This window comes from Dendrobates tinctorius, unplaced genomic scaffold (genome assembly GCF_039654945.1).
Source record: "Dendrobates tinctorius isolate UK_male_01 unplaced genomic scaffold, ASM3965494v1 ptg000040l, whole genome shotgun sequence".
Lineage (NCBI taxonomy): Eukaryota > Metazoa > Chordata > Amphibia > Anura > Dendrobatidae > Dendrobates > Dendrobates tinctorius.
The window spans coordinates 33,629,338-33,647,134 of NW_027361708.1; the positions used below are offsets into that span (position 1 = coordinate 33,629,338).

The 17,797-nt window shown below is 41.7% G+C and overlaps 1 protein-coding gene across 2 annotated transcripts in view; it reads left to right on the plus strand.

The window, feature by feature from the left end:
- Positions 1-1,321: 1,321 nt before the first annotated feature.
- CDH23 (cadherin related 23) overlaps positions 1,322-17,797 on the plus strand; it is a 1,761,581-nt gene continuing 1,745,105 nt past the window's right edge. For both annotated transcript variants that reach the window (XM_073574902.1, XM_073574903.1), the window contains exon 1: positions 1,322-1,739. The gene's annotated coding sequence lies outside the window, so the exon portion shown is untranslated. The remainder of the gene's footprint in view (positions 1,740-17,797) is intronic.

A 17,797-nucleotide genomic window follows, 5' to 3' on the forward strand; every position in this document is an offset into this window, starting at 1 on the left:
ACGGGTTTAATGCACATGTGACAAAATTGCAGCATGCACTATTCTGTTTTGGATGAGACTACCCTATTCAAGTCAATGGGTGCACAAAAAATCAGATCCTACACAGATAATCTATATAGTATCCAATTTTTACGGATTCATTGCCATCATTAATATAGGAAACCGTATTTAGTGGTGTAAATTTATATTAACGTCTGATGTATAGAAATGAATGCCATGCAGATGATAATACAGTAGTATATGGATGACAATACAGGTGAAACATCATTTTTTATACACTTGTATGATCTTAGCCTTCGTACAGTATTCCATTGTTTGAAATTGAGTGAAATTGGTCACGTGCATAATGTACATACAATTAATGTGATTGCAAAAAATCCATGTGATGGTGGCATGTAATATTCTCCTATAAGGCTGGGGTCACGCGACAGCATAAAAAAATTGGTCTGATTTTCACGCCTGAAAAGTGGAATGATTGTTTTCTCACTTGTCATCCTTGTGCACAATCCTTTTTTTTTTAACTCTGAAATTATTAATCAATTACAGTTTCCTGTAACAGAACTACATCGCGTCCGTAAAAATCGAATGCTATCCTGTGGCTCCATATGGCATTTGATTTGTTTCCATACTCACAGACTTGAATGTGTAAGCCTCATCCGATTTTAGCAGGCTGCCATTTTTCACACACGCAGGCTCAGTCAGTGGAAAAAAATTTGCGCTGCCCCATCGAGCAACATTGATCCGCTTTTTTAACGGAACGAAAATACGATCGTATGCACGAGCCCTGAACGTTCTCCATATTAGGGGGTTCTAATCGGAATCACTATCTTTTATTTGTGATATTAAATAATATCATGGGTTCTTTTATGCTTCTCAGTGCGAGCCCAAATGTAACCTTACCCCTCCTACACCAGATGGGCTTTAATATTGATAAGTGTCACTCCTGTAGACCCCCTTGTAGGGGAACATAGGTTTTATTACCAATCTGCTCTGTAATCCAGTTCTGCATGTCCTCTCCTGGTGTAGGAAGGGGCTCCTGCAGCCTTCAGCCTCACCTTTGTGCTGCCTGCTCCTCTCATTCCGGACCCCTGAGAGCAGGCGATCACAAGGAGTGGTGGGAGCACAGGGTGACAGACGCTGCTTTATGGCAGGCTGCTCACCACAGCTCCTCTATGGGGGGATCGTAGCCTGACATCAGCTGAGGGCACTGAAATATTCATGCCATGGCAATAGGAACTGCCTGCTCCTAAAGTGCTCATCAGCTGACAGGCTCCTATGTCTCTGCGCTTCTGGAAGGCTCACACAAGCTGGAGAGCTGGAGAAGACCTCACTGGCTGCCTGACACTGCCCCCAGAAGTGGCACCTGGAAGGAGTGAAGTTGTCACCTCCTGGGAGCTTGAGATCCCACAGACCATGGAGCCCTGCACCTGCTGATGCTGAGCCCCTGTGTGTGCCATCCTAGACTGGTCCTCCTGAGCCTGTGACTCTTATTTTAGGGGTGGGAGTGAGAGGAGGGGGAGCTTGCTGCTCCTGTGTCTGGTGGAGGGGGGATTGGATCTTCTGGACTGAGGGGGGAATGAAGGATTCCTGTGGCACTCCTGAAGTTCTACTCTGCTCTGCAAGGGATTAATAACAGACCAAGGGGAATAAAAGCCACCCTGGAGCAAACTGCAGGACACAGCAAGTCAGGACCTGCTCCCAATTACTGTGCCAGGGGAACTCTGACACCCAGCTCTAAGGTACAGTCCTCTAATGCTGCTACCATCATGAACTCCTACTATTCTGCACCTGCTCCCATTCCTTGTGTCTCCATCCATAGACTCCAGCATTCACCTGGATGCCCTTTTACCCTCCTATCGCTCATCATCTGGACATTATTTTTGCTGCTTTCCACAAACTTTCTCTCCCTGCACATTGCACGTGTTCTGCATCTCTTCGTTCCCTACATCTCAGACCCCCCTGTCACTGGTGAGGGATAAAGTGTGTTTTGCATATATCATATCATTTTCTCATTCCGCATAATTATCCGAAAGGTCACGCTCATGTAATCAGGAGGAGCTGGATATCTTTCTCAGCCTGGCTGATTAAAATCCTATTAAACGATCGGCGTGATCTCACCTGCTGCTGGATTTTCTAGCTGAAACTTACAGGATTTTTGTGCTTTTCATGAAGTTATTCCTCGTAGATTTGACGTCTTCTGGTTATTATAACCCTATAAATATTCTATATGTGTGGGATTGTTTTATAGCTTTCAAAAAACATTATCTCCCTTAGTCCTTTTCTGTCTGTAGGTGTGAAATTCATATGCTGGGTATATTCTTGTCCAAAAGCGAAACATGCGCAGGCAACTCATTGTCATTCATCTGATGCTATTGGAGCCGTCCCAGTGAATCATGGAGTAGTAACAGAATGCTTTGGATTCATGTAGACATCCCACACATGAACAGTTGCCTTCTGGATGTGGTATCATTCACATCTGATTTAACTATTATCTAGGTAACTCTTTCGTTACCGGTGATCGCTGTCCATCAGGATTCTGCTAGTATTCAGTGAGGTCTTCTAGTGTGAGGCATGTCCTCTGCCATTCACAAATCTCCCCAGCACACATACTTCTGGACTGATTACAGAGCTGATATTTGGAAGTTTTTTTTTTAATGGTGGATCTTGCGTTCCTACAGAATTAATCCAGATGTATGTAATGTTCTCCATGACTTGGTTATTATAAGCCAAACTCAAGTTCTGCTGGTTCCAGCTTGCAAAAGTCACTTTACCACTATTGACAGCAAGCATAAAATGTTCTAGAACTAACCCCAACTTATTGGGACGGACGTATCAGCGTAGTGTCATGGGATGTTATGGATTGGCGCATGCCATGCTATAGATTAGCTGCCGGAAGGTCATTATTTGAAACCATTTTGAAGGCGCTGGCACATTTCAGGTTTTATGTAGGGCAGCCTGTTGGGTGTCACATCCTCCTATATTAATTATTAATTTCATATGTTGCTCTTTCACACAGTCCCACAGCATTTTCTGGCATTTAAAAAACACCCCCCGCTCTACCCCTAGTAATAAGCATTTTTAGGGCACGTGCATTTGTTTCAATCCCTACAGCGAATCTTTTCAGAAAGAAATCCAAAAAAAAATGCCATACAAAAAGAATTGTTTTTTTTTTTTTAAAAAGACACTGACCCAAAAGAGCCAAAAAAACCCTCCAAACCAACATACATTGAATATCAGATTTTCATTGTTATCGCCAAGGTATCACCTCGGAATTTACAAGTAGAAGCAATAAACTTGGTGTTTTTTTTTAATGATGGGTGTGAGTACAACCAACTCAGAGACTAGCAGCGCTCATAACTTGCAAATCCATTAGTTACTTATGAGCGATGTAGTGCTGATACTTACTCAGTAAATCTACATTTTGGATAAGAATGGCCTAGGGTTAAATATATGTTCTTTATAATTCTGGTATTATAATTCTCATCATTTAAAGGGGACAATTGATATTCTTCATGGTGTATTACAATCATTAGGTCTTGTAGTAACGCTGTAATACCAGTATGTGTCACTGTTGTCATTACAGTCTATAGCAAGCATTACCCTTACCTTCGAAAAAGCCTTAGGTGACTGATGTCTTACTAATAGGGCAGCGTATACGCTAATCTGGATCACTTTTATAAGCCAGAAGGTCATTGGATTCACAGTGGTCTACTACTCTACAGCCTGAGAGCTCTTTCTAGGCATGCTTTCTTATGAAATTTGCTCTTCATAAATTGCAGTTACCTGTGATAATGGCATTCACGAATGTTACTATACTCCTTACATTATGCCAACACACGTAGCTGCCGCCAGATCACCTGCATACCCCAGACATTCAGGAAAGGTCCAATGTGCTCAATCACGGTCTGAATACGGATCGCCATGTCTGGTACAGCCAAAACCCACCAGCCTAATAGGCATATAGGTGACCGTTGGGTTGTGGTCAGGAGTTCCACGGCCGGTCAGGACATGGTGATCGGCACTCAGACCGTGTAAGTGTGAAAATGGCATTATGCAGAGAGAGACAAGTTCATGTGATGTATCTCAGGTAACTACTGTCTGAGTTTACGTTCCACAAACTTTTAATAGTGTTACTTGTTCCACTCCACATGGGTGATGAAAAGACCGTTCTCATTAGAACGATGCCAGAAGTAGATCTCGACCCAAATTCCATGTGATCCAACAAAAGTTTTTAGTTCCATTTTACACCAGACGTTGGGCTCCTTCAGACGGCAGTTTTTCTCGTACAGGTGCTGTCTGTGTTTTTCACGGATAGCGCTCGTACCTGTGATGGTCTATAAGCTAGTTCACATGTCCGCTTTATTTTTATGGTCCGCACGAAAGCACAAAGACTTGTCCAATATTGATCAATGTCAGATCAAACTCGCCAATGCACGTCTATGGACCCAAGAAAAAATCAGACAGCACAAGGATGGCATCTGAGTACAGTCCGATTTATTTTTTTCACTTGTATTGATGAGTTTGATCTGCTTTTTATGGACTATTTTATAGGAAAAGTAGGAGAAAACACCATCAGTTTTTTTTTACAACTGATGAAGTTCTGATGATTTTAACTGACACTGACCAAACACTGATGACGCTGACCAAATACTGATGACAGTGATCAAACACTGATGACACTGACCAAATACTGATGACACTGACCAAACACCGATGACGCTGACCAAACACTGATGACAGTGATCAAACACTGATGACACTGACCAAACACTGATCACACTGACCAAACACTGATGACACTGATCAAAAATACTGATGACACTGATCAAGCACTGATGATACTGATCAAACACTGATGACACTGACCAAACACTGATGACACTGATCAAACACTGACGACACTGATCAAGCACTGATGACACTGACCAAACAATGATGACACTGACCAAACACTGATGACAGTGATCAAACACTGATGATACTGATCAAACACTGACGACACTGATCAAGCACTGATGACACTGACCAAACACTGACGACACTGATCAAGCACTGATGACACTGACCAAACAATGATGACACTGACCAAACACTGATGACAGTGATCAAACACTGATGACACTGACCAAACAATGATGACACTGGCCAAGCACTGATGACTGTGATCAAAAACACTGATGACACTGGCCAAACACTGATGACACTGGCCAAACACTGATAACACTGATCAAACACTGATGACACTGGCCAAACACTGATCACACTGACCAAACACTGATCAAACACTGATGACACTGATCAAACTCGAATGACACCTATCAAACTCTGATGACATTGATCAAACACTGATGACACTGATCAAAAATACTGATGACACTGATCAAAAATACTGATGACACTGGCCAAACACTGATGACACTGATCAAACTCTGATGACACTGACCAAACACTGATGACACTGACCAAACACTGATGACACTGATCAAAAATACTGATGACATTAACCAAACACTGATGACACTGATCAAACACTGATGACATTGACTAAACTCTGATGACACTGATCAAACCATGATGAACTAAACAAACACTGATGACACTGATCAAACTCTAATGATACCTATCAAACTCTTTTGACACTGATCAAACACTGATGACACTGATCAAACCATGATGTCACTGTCCAAACACTGATGACAGTGATCAAACTCTAATGATACCTATCAAACTCTTATGACACTGATCAAACACTGATGACACTAATCAAACCATGATGACACTGTCCAAACACTGATGACACTGACCAAAAATACTGATGACACTGATCAAGCACTGATGATACTGATCAAACACTGATGACACTGACCAAACACTGATGACACTGGCCAAACACTGACGACACTGATCAAGCACTGATGACACTGACCAAACAATGATGACACTGACCAAACACTGATGACAGTGATCAAACACTGATGACACTGACCAAACAATGATGACACTGGCCAAGCACTGATGACTGTGATCAAAAACACTGATGACACTGGCCAAACACTGATGACACTGGCCAAACACTGATAACACTGATCAAACACTGATGACACTGGCCAAACACTGATCACACTGACCAAACACTGATCAAACACTGATGACACTGATCAAACTCGAATGACACCTATCAAACTCTGATGACATTGATCAAACACTGATGACACTGATCAAAAATACTGATGACACTGATCAAACACTGATGACACTGATCAAAAATACTGATGACATTAACCAAACACTGATGACACTGATCAAACACTGATGACATTGACTAAACCCTGATGACACTGATCAAACCATGATGACACTAATCAAACACTGATGACACTGATCAAACTCTAATGATACCTATCAAACTCTTTTGACACTGATCAAACACTGATGACACTGATCAAACCATGATGACACTGTCCAAACACTGATGACAATGATCAAACTCTAATGATACCTATCAAACTCTTATGACACTGATCAAACACTGATGACACTAATCAAACCATGATGACACTGTCCAAACACTGATGACACTGATCAAACTCTAATGATACCTATCAAACACTGATGACACTGATCAAAAATACTGATGACACTGATCAAGCACTGATGACACTGATCAAACACAGATGACACTGACCAAACACTGATGACACTGATGACACTGGCCAAACACTGACGACACTGATCAAGCACTGATGACACTGATCAAGCACTGATGACACTGATCAAGCACTGATGACACTGACCAAACACTGATGACACTGATGTCACTGACCAGACACTAACCAAACACTGACGACACTGATCAAAAATACTGATGAAACTCGGCCTGTTATTACTTATGAGAAAATCACAGACGTCTGAATGAGCCCTTAGAGAAACTGCTGAAGAGTTGACGGTATTCTGCAAGAACAATGTAACTTTATCCAGACAGTTAATTCCTCTTTTCCCTGGAAGTGTAAAATTGTGCACTGTGACCGTCACAACATGAACATAGCGCAGCATAAGATCCTTCCTTGGCGTTAATTGCTTTTCTTTATCCTTCCACTATTCCACCTTCAATGACAGTCGTACTCCAGATGTTTTACTAAATGTAAAATGAGTATGTGCAAATGTAAAAGGTGTTGGTTCCATCTTGTGGTTTTGACAGGTTTCTGCAGAACAATTACAATTCTGGGATTCTCATCTGTCAGTCACATCTTCTAGGTACACATTAACACCGTGAGTCGGTGAAGAATCACCTCGTTTTTGGGATGATTTTTCTTTTTTTGGAAAGCTCTGCTTGCAATGTCTACTACAGATAGAAGTCGCCGGGCCAATGCAGATATTTTACTTGTGTGCACCTGGTTGTGGTACATTATGAAGTTCCCTAAAGAAAGGTCTAATGGTCCTTGTACACGCCGATCAATGATACAGCCAGTCGATCAGCTCATCTCATCAGGGTTTCATGTGAATGATTGTATGAAACTGTCCATTATTGTACGCAGTCACCATCATCCTTCTTTACAAGGATTATATGTCCACTTATCCTTTTCTCTTTATTTGCTGTGCCTGTTTACACTGGGCAGTGATCATCCGAACGATCATTTGGGTGATCATCACCCCATGTAGAAGGCCTTCACTTTTCCACTTATTCTCCTGCCATCCGTCACATTGTGATGAATAGAATGAATTTATGGTAAGTTTTTAACAGTTGGCAAATGTCCACAAAGTGTTCGAGTTCCATCTCCTCTGGTTTTAAAGCCAATTAAAGCTATGTTCAAACACGGCACTTTTGCAATGTTTTTTTTTTCTTCTGCAGCCAAAACCTTCCCTCCTGGCAGTAAAAACCTTTTTGTGTGTGTGCGGATTACATATGTGATTTGACTTCAATACATGATTAATAAAATTAGTTTTGTTCCCCCCCCCAAAAAAAAGCATAACTGAAAACCTTTGTACTTTTTTTGCAGTGTTTTTGAACTTTTTTTTACTGTTTTCTATGGGTAAAAAGCACAACAAAAAACCCTGAAAGACTTGACATACTGCAGATTTAAAAAACACTGCAGTGGTCTAAGGCTGGGTTCACATTTGCGGGTGAGTCCACAGCGTAACGTCCGTAACCGCAAACGCATGCTTGCGTTTGCAGTTGCGGACGATATGCAAATGGTATTTCCTGGCGTATTTTGAATTTACACAAGCCACGCCCAATGGGTGTGTCTTATGTAAATTCTTGCATATGCAAATGCAAAGCGTACGCATATCATTGCATATGCTTGCGTTACCCTAGCCAGTAATGCGTATTTTTACGCACGTCATCCACATGCGGAGGACTGCGGATATTTGACGCCACAAAAAATGCAAAAACTATGCGTTCACCGCGCCCCGCCGCATACCGTGAAACGATGCAACCGTACGCAAATGCACCCAAACGCATACAAACGCATGTCCCTGCGTACCCCATGTTAAAGATACCGCCGCATACCGTGAAACGATGCAACCGTACGCAAATGCACCCAAACGCATACCAATGCATGTCCCTGCGTACCCCATGTTAAAGATAGGTACGCAGGATGCATGCGGATGTATGCGCATCAAACGCTGCTGACTCAACCGCAAATGTGAAGCCGGTCTAATTCACTCAGTAAAAATCAAACAAGAGCGTGCAGAGGATTTCTGATATCTCATAACTTTTGTTGGTAACATAAAAAAAAACACAGCAAGAAAGCTCTGGAAAAAAAAAACACCATTCAAGCTAACAATAGTTTTCACTGGCATTCAGGATTGTACATATATTGGAAAACTCTTTTATTTGTAATTGCGTTACGTGGCCAAATCGGATTACCAGGAGACCTTCAGAAGTTCTCACCTGAGCTAACTGCCTCATATGTGATGGCTATTCCAATCCCAGCAGGGTCCGTCTATGCAGATATGTGAAACTATCTTTAGGGTGTCATACACATGACCAAATAAAAATACCTAATAATGGACATGCGACTTTACGCAAATCTTTGCATTCATGAATTCCATTAGATTCACTAAAAAATAAACATGCTAGATAACATGCTTCGTCACAAAGGACAAAGAAAATGCCTATGTTGTCTTATTTTTTTCTGGGAAGATACATGTTGAAAACTTTTTTTCTGCTGCTAATAGGAGAATATTTATCTGTATTGCTGTATTCTTTACTAAAGCAAGGTTCCATCACTGCTACAATGTGTCGTGTTATTGGCTTTTATAGTTTTTGTAATTGAAATGAAATAAAAGCTAATGTCTTGAATGTATACCTGGGCTAAAAAACCTTGGGTGGGTAATGATCGGCAGCACAGAAGGTTTTAGCCTTAACTTTTCCCTATCTGTTCCCCATGATCTGAGTTCACTACTAGTGATCAGTGAGTATACTCGTTGCTCGGGTTTTCCCGAGCATGCTTGGGTGTCCTCCGAGTATTTTGGCGTGCTCGGAGATTTATTTTCTGTTGCCGCAGCTGCATGATTTGCGGCTGCTGGACAACCTGAATACATGTGGGGATTCCCTAACAAACAGGCATTCCTCATATGTATTCAGGCTGTCCAGAAGTCACAAATCATGCAGCTGCGTCGACAGAAACTATGTGTCTGAGCACGCCAAAATAATCGGAAAAACCCGAGCAACGAGTATATTCACTCATCACTATTCGCTACCCATCTGAGCCTTTGTTCAAATCATGTTTTTCTCCTATAACAAACATATACACTGGTACCTATCAACATAAAAATATCCAAAAACATATCATAAATGTAAGGGGTCTTAAAGTGGAAAAATCTGTATCCCCATCATAATCAAAGAATAAATAAATGGGTGAGTTATGACCTCAAAAAGGATACTGAGTATCCAAAAAAACACCACTCAAAAGAGGTATGTATAAAAATAATATAAGTTTTATTCTGAAATAATACACATTAAAAATATACCGTATATCATCATGCTTCCACTCCCCTTGAGAAAGCATATCCGCGAAACGTGCATTGGGGTGTCTGAGGCATTGGGGAAGGTCAATTAACTGCACTATGGGTAAGCTCTACATTTCATTCCTTCCCATGTGGCTTCACTAAATGGTTTTTGATTATATGGATTTATGCACTTGCTTACCATTCTGGCATCCCTGGCATTAAGAGCTTATATACACTGTTGCTATTACTACCCGCAGCCTGACCTTACTCTGCTTTGCCAATATTTCTTACTTGATTATTTTCCTTCCTTTGATCCCTCGTACATGTATCATGTTCACCCCTTGATTTATGTTTTTTTTTAGTGTGTATGATTTCTCAATAAAACTTCTACTATTTTTATATATACCTTTTTTAAGTGGTGCTTTTTGGATGCGCTATATCTTTTAGATTGTGTACTACATTTACTGTAGGGTTCCTATCATGTGAGTTAAAATCAAGCATATTACCTAAAGTCAAAAGTTCAGTAGGCTAACATCTGGACACTTTGGGGGATTTTTTTCAGTCAATATCCCTATAGATCCATATACGCTCAAAGTATAGCAACACTAACTGTAAACGATTCTTTAAAAAGTATACTGTATGGTTGCAACCTTTTTTTCAGACTCAGGACATAATATATGTAAATGATGGGTCAGTATTTTCAAGCTTTTATTCTTTGTAAAATTCACATCAACCGTCAGAAGTTTATGTTGACAGAGACTTTGACTGTATCGGCTTTACAAATAATGCGTTAATACATAATTAGGGGCAGTCATTCCTTTATAAGTGCTGGTGTACAGTATCAGGCTCCTAAAAAGGTGACTGATCCTGTCAGTAAGGAAAATAGAGAAGATTTATTTTTTACTTCTCGCTTTGATTTTTTCCTAATGTTAAAGAGAATCTGTCAGCAGGATTTCACTCCCAAACTGTCTATATGAATGAAGCTCTTGTAAAGACAAGTCCGTCAATATCTTTACATGGTCAGTCCGCTCCTCTGTTACTGAGAAATCAGGTTTTGAATGGAAATGCAAAAGAGGCTGAAGAGCCATTGTAGATATGAAGCTGACGCGCCCCAGAGGCCGTGGGATACTTGGCGCTGGGCCCGTTAACTTCAATGGGAAATGTCACAGTGGCAGTGACCCGGTCCGTGGCCTAAGGCGGTCATGTAAAAGGGGTAGGATTGAATGGGGATAAAGTTTATGAAAAGTTTATATAAAGTTTTTAGCAGAGCTGGGTGTGAGGCGCGGAAAGAAAGTGGAAGACACAATTGCATGTAGCTCAATGGGTTTTACTCACAGTTTTGGTGCACACACATACACGCTTCAGTGCTGAGTTCTCCAGGTGAGGGGTGCAGCCAACTTCCAGATAAGATGAAATGCACCTTTCCAGCTTTCCCTGTCAGTGTGTGCCTTTCCTGGCCGTACCAATCAATTTGCTGCTTAAACTTCTTCCTTCCACTCCAGCACTTCACAGTTATCGTTCTGGGCCAGCAGCTGCGAATCCTGTTCAGACAACGCCTAACCGTTTCTGTGATTCTATATCCTTTCCAGTCGGACTAACCGTGGTAGGGGCGATGGTCCATAAAGTAACCAAAGCTATCGGCTTGCTAGTGGCACCCTGAAGAATGCAATCTAGGCTAGGGGCCGTTCCCTTTGTGACCAATCTGGTTCCTTCCTCCACCTGACAGCGGTCAGCAAGGAACAAGACCCACGGGATACACTTTTCAACCATGTCTCTAGAAGAACCAATCTTTCCTACGGAGAACCTTCCGTTTAAGTCCACTTCGTCCGGCAACTCCTAACTCAACCTAACCTCTTCTAAGATTCTCCCTCCTAAACTACGCTCTTCCCACCTCCCAGCACTCTTCGTGTTCCAAGCAGGGGGCCATAAAGGGTGCTCTGCTACACTACTGGTGTGTGTGGGATGTGGGTGTTGGAATCTGGTCGGGTGCACTCACCTTACCTGGTTGTGGGATACCACACCTCTGGGTGAGGTGCAGTACCTCTGTGGCAACTGGACCCTCAGGGGCACCACAAAGCCTATGTCACTCCAGCTCTAATCTACGCAGAGCGCTGCTTCCGCCTTCTTGACTGACAGCCTCTATACTGTGTGACTTCAGTCAAAGGAGCCATCATGAGTCAATCAGGAGGAGGTGACCCTGGGTGGGAAATAGAGCTGGAGTGACAGAGGCTTCAGATCTACATTATCATTTGCATTTGAATTCAAATGCTGATTTCTCTGTAACAGAGGAAAGGTCTTGCCATGCAATGTTAAGGGCCTGTCACACTAAGCGATATCACTAGCAATACCACTGTAACGTCACTGGTTTTTGTGACGTAGCAGCGATATTGCTAGCGATATCGCTATGTGTGATACTTACTGCCGACCGCTCCCCAGCTGGTTATCGCTGATCGCCGAGAACGTCCTGGGCCGTTTCTCGTCATCAGCTTCCTGCTGGGCTTCCTGTGGCGCTGACGAGCGACACGTGGAGCCGGGCGGGAGGACGTCAGGATCGCCTCGTCTGACAGGTAAGTAGCGACCCCCGACCCCTGCTATGTTGCTGGTGAGATCTGCCTGTGTGGCAGCTCACTAGCGACCACTTAGCGATGCACCAGTGATCCTGACCGCGTCATATCGCTGGTCGGGATCACTGGTGCATCGCTAAGTGTGACAGTACCTTTACAGCTGGGTTCATCTTTTAAAGCTCCACATGAACATATAAGTAGTTTGAGTGGTGAAATATCGTTGACATATTCCCTTAAAAGGTATTCCGTCACTAGTTTTTGCTATGTGATCTGAGAGTAGCATGGTGTTGGGGCTGAGACCTTGATTCTAGCAATGGTTCACTTGTTGAGGTGCATGTTGACATTTTGATACAATCGCTGTTTTCTCTGCTGCAGATCTATCAGTTCTCTCAATGCTAAGCTGTGTATAACCTGCCAGCATCACTGACTGGCAGCTTTCTGCTTACACTGTGCATAGGCAGAAAGCTGCAAATCAGTGGTGGGGGTGGGGATATACAAAGCAGGTGACTAGCAGGCACAAGACACTTAAGGGGGTTTTACACATAGCGATATCGCTAGCAATATTGCTAAAGCATCACCGATTTGGTGACGCAGCAGCGATATCGCTAGCGATATCGCTATGTGTGATACTTACCTCCGACTGGCTCCCCCGCTGTCTGTCGTTGATCGCGCGAGATCGCGCAGCTCCATTTCTTGTTGGGCGCTTCCTGCTGGCGCCGACGAGCGACGCGTGGACGCGGAGGGGAGGACGTCAGGATCGCCGCATCTGAAAGGTAAGTAACGACCGCTGTATCGCTGCTATGTCGCTGTGAGATCTGCCTGTGCGACCATTTAGCAATGCACCAGCAATCCTGACCGGGTCGTATCGTTGTCGGGATTGCTGGTGCATCGCTAAATGTAAAGGGGCTTTTAGTTCTCTAGTGATAATCTACTGCTGATAAAAAATTGATTTCATTAAAGCACCTTCACACAGACCAGTAAGTGATACATTGCTGGAATCAGGGTCTCTGTCCCTACATCATGCTGCTCTCAGATTACAGAACAAAAACATGATGACAGATTGCACTTAAGAAAATAAAAAGGGCATATACAGTAACACATCTTTGTATTCATCAATCTGAATTGTTGTTATGGGCATCCGCTCGGCATTTTCTGCCTCCTTGTCTCTTTAAAAATCGTTGTAGTATATGACCGAGAAAGGCGCTGTCCTTGGGTAATATAAAGTTCTAGTTTATAAAGCAGGATTAATCTATCAATCCAATCAGCATGGAAACTTGAAATAAACATTTTCTGAAGTGTCTCATACTTCGTCGTCTTCTTTAAACTTGTTCAAAATGTTTAAATATTAGAACTACTACTAATCCTCTATTGTACAAGTGCCTGGTATTGACCCATATCATGAAATCACGTTCTTCCTCTTATAACGGCCTTCTTATTAGGCGTTGGGTGGTCTTAAGTCCTATTGTAAGGGGGCTTGAAAAAATTGACAGCCCGACCAAAATATTACACTGACGTTAGGCCCATCTTCCAGTGTGATTTCAGCACATAACTGAATGTCCATCATGTGTCAGTAGTCCTAATAAATATGGCCACAGGAGAGAGCTTCTGTTTGTCGCTGAGGTTCCTCGCTGTAATAACTGATTTTATTTTTCTTTCTCTTTTGTTTTCTTCTTATATTATATGAAGGCAGCTGATCTCTTAAGGTTATGTTGATAAATTTCCATTTTCTATCATACATTATCTTTACCTAACTTGGTATGCGAGGTATGACGGTAGGTGATCCATCACTTAACTAATGAGCCTCCTCATTTGAATAAATAAAGCAAAGTTTCTCAAATCCCTGCTCGGTTCTCAGCTTAAAGAAAAAAACATTAGTCTAATCGTTGTTAGTTTTAATGGCCAACTATTTGTTTGCTTCGCTTCACTTTACATAATTTTCATGCATCCGTTTAAGGCTGCAAAGCAACCACCGAGTTTACCGTCGTTGCTGAAGCTTCCAGTATTTACCCAGTGTAGAGAATACACCGCTACGGCACAATGACCTGTTCAGAATGAAAGAGTTTTAATTCTGATCTCTTTGATTTTGTCCCATAGTAAGGATTTGGATGGCCAATTGATTGTAATGTAGATATTTTTGCATTTATAACTTTTTTCTTTTTCTTCTTCTGTAGAGATATTGCAGAGGACAAGTATGTAGCATAAGGTGCTGAATCAGCTGAAAATGTCTCTTTTTAAAGTTGGTTTAATTCCACTCTATAAACATTCATATGACCTAAGAAGCTACATAGTACTTATATTAATGTGACAGCACCTTCATCTCGGAACGCCAAAAAGTTTAAAGCCTGTTTCACACTTGAGTTTTTTTTGCGTCAGTCAAAATCCGCCAATTTCGGAAAAAAACGGATCCGCCAAAAAAGGGGCGGATCCATTTTTTCCCCCATAGACTTACATTAGTGGCGGATCTTGACTGATGGTCCGTCCGTCACACCCGGTTTTTGACGGATCTGCCAAAATTTTACCCTTTCCCGGTTGGATGAGACGGACGCTGCAACTTTTTTTTTGTTGACGGTCCGCTATTTTTAACTGCGCATGCCCGGAAACTCTGCTCCAGGAACATTTTTAACCCTGAATGCCGTTCCGGGAGCGAGAAAAAGTCTCTCTCTCGCTCTCGTTTTTCCGGGCACAGGTTCCTTTAAAATTCATTTTCCGCCATTTTCACGGATTACAAGTGATCTGATAAACGTAAGTGTGAAACAGGCCTAATATGATCAAATGAAATAACATATCAGCACTAGAGTTGAGCGATACCAGCCGATACTTGAAAATATCGGATCGGAATGGATCGGCCGATCTTAAAAAAAAAAGTATCGGTATCGCCGATTCCGATACTGGGAACTAATGCAAGTCAATGGGGCCAAAATATCGGAATTAAAAAAAACCCTTTCTTTCCTTGTAGGTTAATTCTACATGAAGAAAAACAACTAAGAATAATGTAGAATGTATTGTGGGAGGTGGAGGAGACATTAAAGCCATAGAGGTTTAGCCCAATCAAATGGAATAGCAGGAATTAAACTTTTTTTTAAAAGACGTTAGGAGTTACAAAGATATTGACTATGTTAGCCTCATTTATATTTTGCCAGACATGTATGTCTTCTTCTTCTTTCTTCTTTCTTCTTCTTTCTTATTCTTCTTCCTTTTTTTACCTTCTTCTTCTTCTTATTCCTTTTTTTTACATTCTTCTTCTTCTTCTTCTTCTTCCTTTTTTTACATTCTTCTACTTCCTTTTTTTACATTCTTCTTCTTCTTCCTTTTCTTACATTCTTCATATTCTTCTTATTCAACAATTATTATTATTATATTATTATAGTGCATCATGACATCATTTCGGCAGCCAATCACAGCTATGCCAATAGTTAACATGCCTACATGCCTAACAGGATGTGCCCACACTTCGAAGGATTCCCATTGGCTTAATCAAAGCAAGCAGGCTCATAGCATGATGGGAACTTCCGATTCCGATTCCGGAATCCGATATGACAAAAGTATCGGAAGTCAGTATCGGAATTCCGATACCGCTAATATCGGCCGATACCTGATACTTGCGGTATCGGAATGCTCAACACTAATCAGCACATGACTATATCTGTTATTACATTCATTTTCACGTACAAAAATCTGGACATAAATAACAATTTACATAAATAAACAGTTAAATATTCCAATATGCCAAATATTCCAATATTCCAGTTTTAGATAGTTACAACAAGCTACTGAACAGGAGGTAAGAATTGCTAAAGGCCAAAAATTAAATAATCAAATGTTTTACCATATGTATTAAAAAACTGTTTTGTATTAATTTCTAAAGAGTTTTGGCATTTTCTAACTTTTCTAATCAACTACAGATAAACTGACATGAGTTTAGTGTTTGTTGAAATCATTTCAAAGTTATAATATAATTAAATGTAGATTCACCATTCATGTGGGCAGATATGTTATCAGGTCCTAATAAGGATTCATTTAGATGGGCCAATGATCCGGAACAAGGCAATCAACCTATGAAAGAGGAAAACGCTAACTCATTGGGTGAAATAATTTTTAAGCAAGATTAAAAATGATTGTTCTCAGTAGCACATCTACCTATAGAACTTGTGATGTGCTGCCGAGAACATAATATTTTATGTGCACAGAAGGGTTGCATTAACATGCGGTCAGCCTGAAGGATGTGATAATGAGAACGTCATCCAGAGGCAGCTTAACTTGATCTTTGGTAGGGTCATTGGAACCCTTGAAGAGAACTGGCTTTTCTACTGTGGCAAGTCAGAGCGTGCTGCCCCCTTGACCGCTGCCTGCTGATTACTGCAGCTCTGAGATCTCACTGTGACTGTGAATATCAGAATATACTTGCCTAGCATTTCACCTGACTCTTACTGGACTCCTGTGATCTTTAATAAAAGCTGTGACCTTATTGACACCAAAAAATAACCTATTGTGCGTTCTATTTTATTGGGCTATGTAGTTTGGGTTAGGAGCTTATAAATGAGGGTCCATCCCACATCCAGAGGTCATGGTTTCCTCTGTTTCACTTGGGAAGAATAACAATGATTCAGTCTATGTGGTGGTGCTGCTAGAAATCCTTCATCTCTGGCACTTTGTGTTATGATGAGTGTGGATTAGGAGTCTGACTCCTCTGTATTTGCTCTCACTCCTTTGCTGCAGACTCCTCTCTCCCGCTAGTACTTATTTCCTCTCTGGTGTGAACACAGCCTACACATAGGTGCACACCAACAACTGCTATCATCCTGACTCTATGAAACTTGATCTATTATGAATTGGTCACCGAAGAGGATAGCAGGACCAGGCTAAGCAACAGAAAACCAGAGAAGTTGGTAACTAAGCGGATTGCAGACCCCTGATCCTATCCACACAACTAGCAGTAGCCATGGAGCGTGCTTACTAGAGTTGAGCGACTTTAGTCGGATCGGGTTTCATGAAACAAATTTCGTTTCAGATTAAACTGGTCCGACTAGGGCAAAAAAAGTCGGAGTTTCGTCCGAAACCCGACCCCAATGCAAGTCAATGGGGAATAAAAGTCGGAATTGAGCGGATGAAATTCATCCACTCAATGCCGACTTTTATTCCCCATTGACTTGCATTGGGGTCGGGTTTCGGACGAAACGCCGACATTTTTTGCCCTAGTCGGACCAGTTTCATCTGAAACGAAATTTGTTTCATGAAACCCGATCCGACTAAAGTCGCTCAACTCTAGTGCCTACGATGCC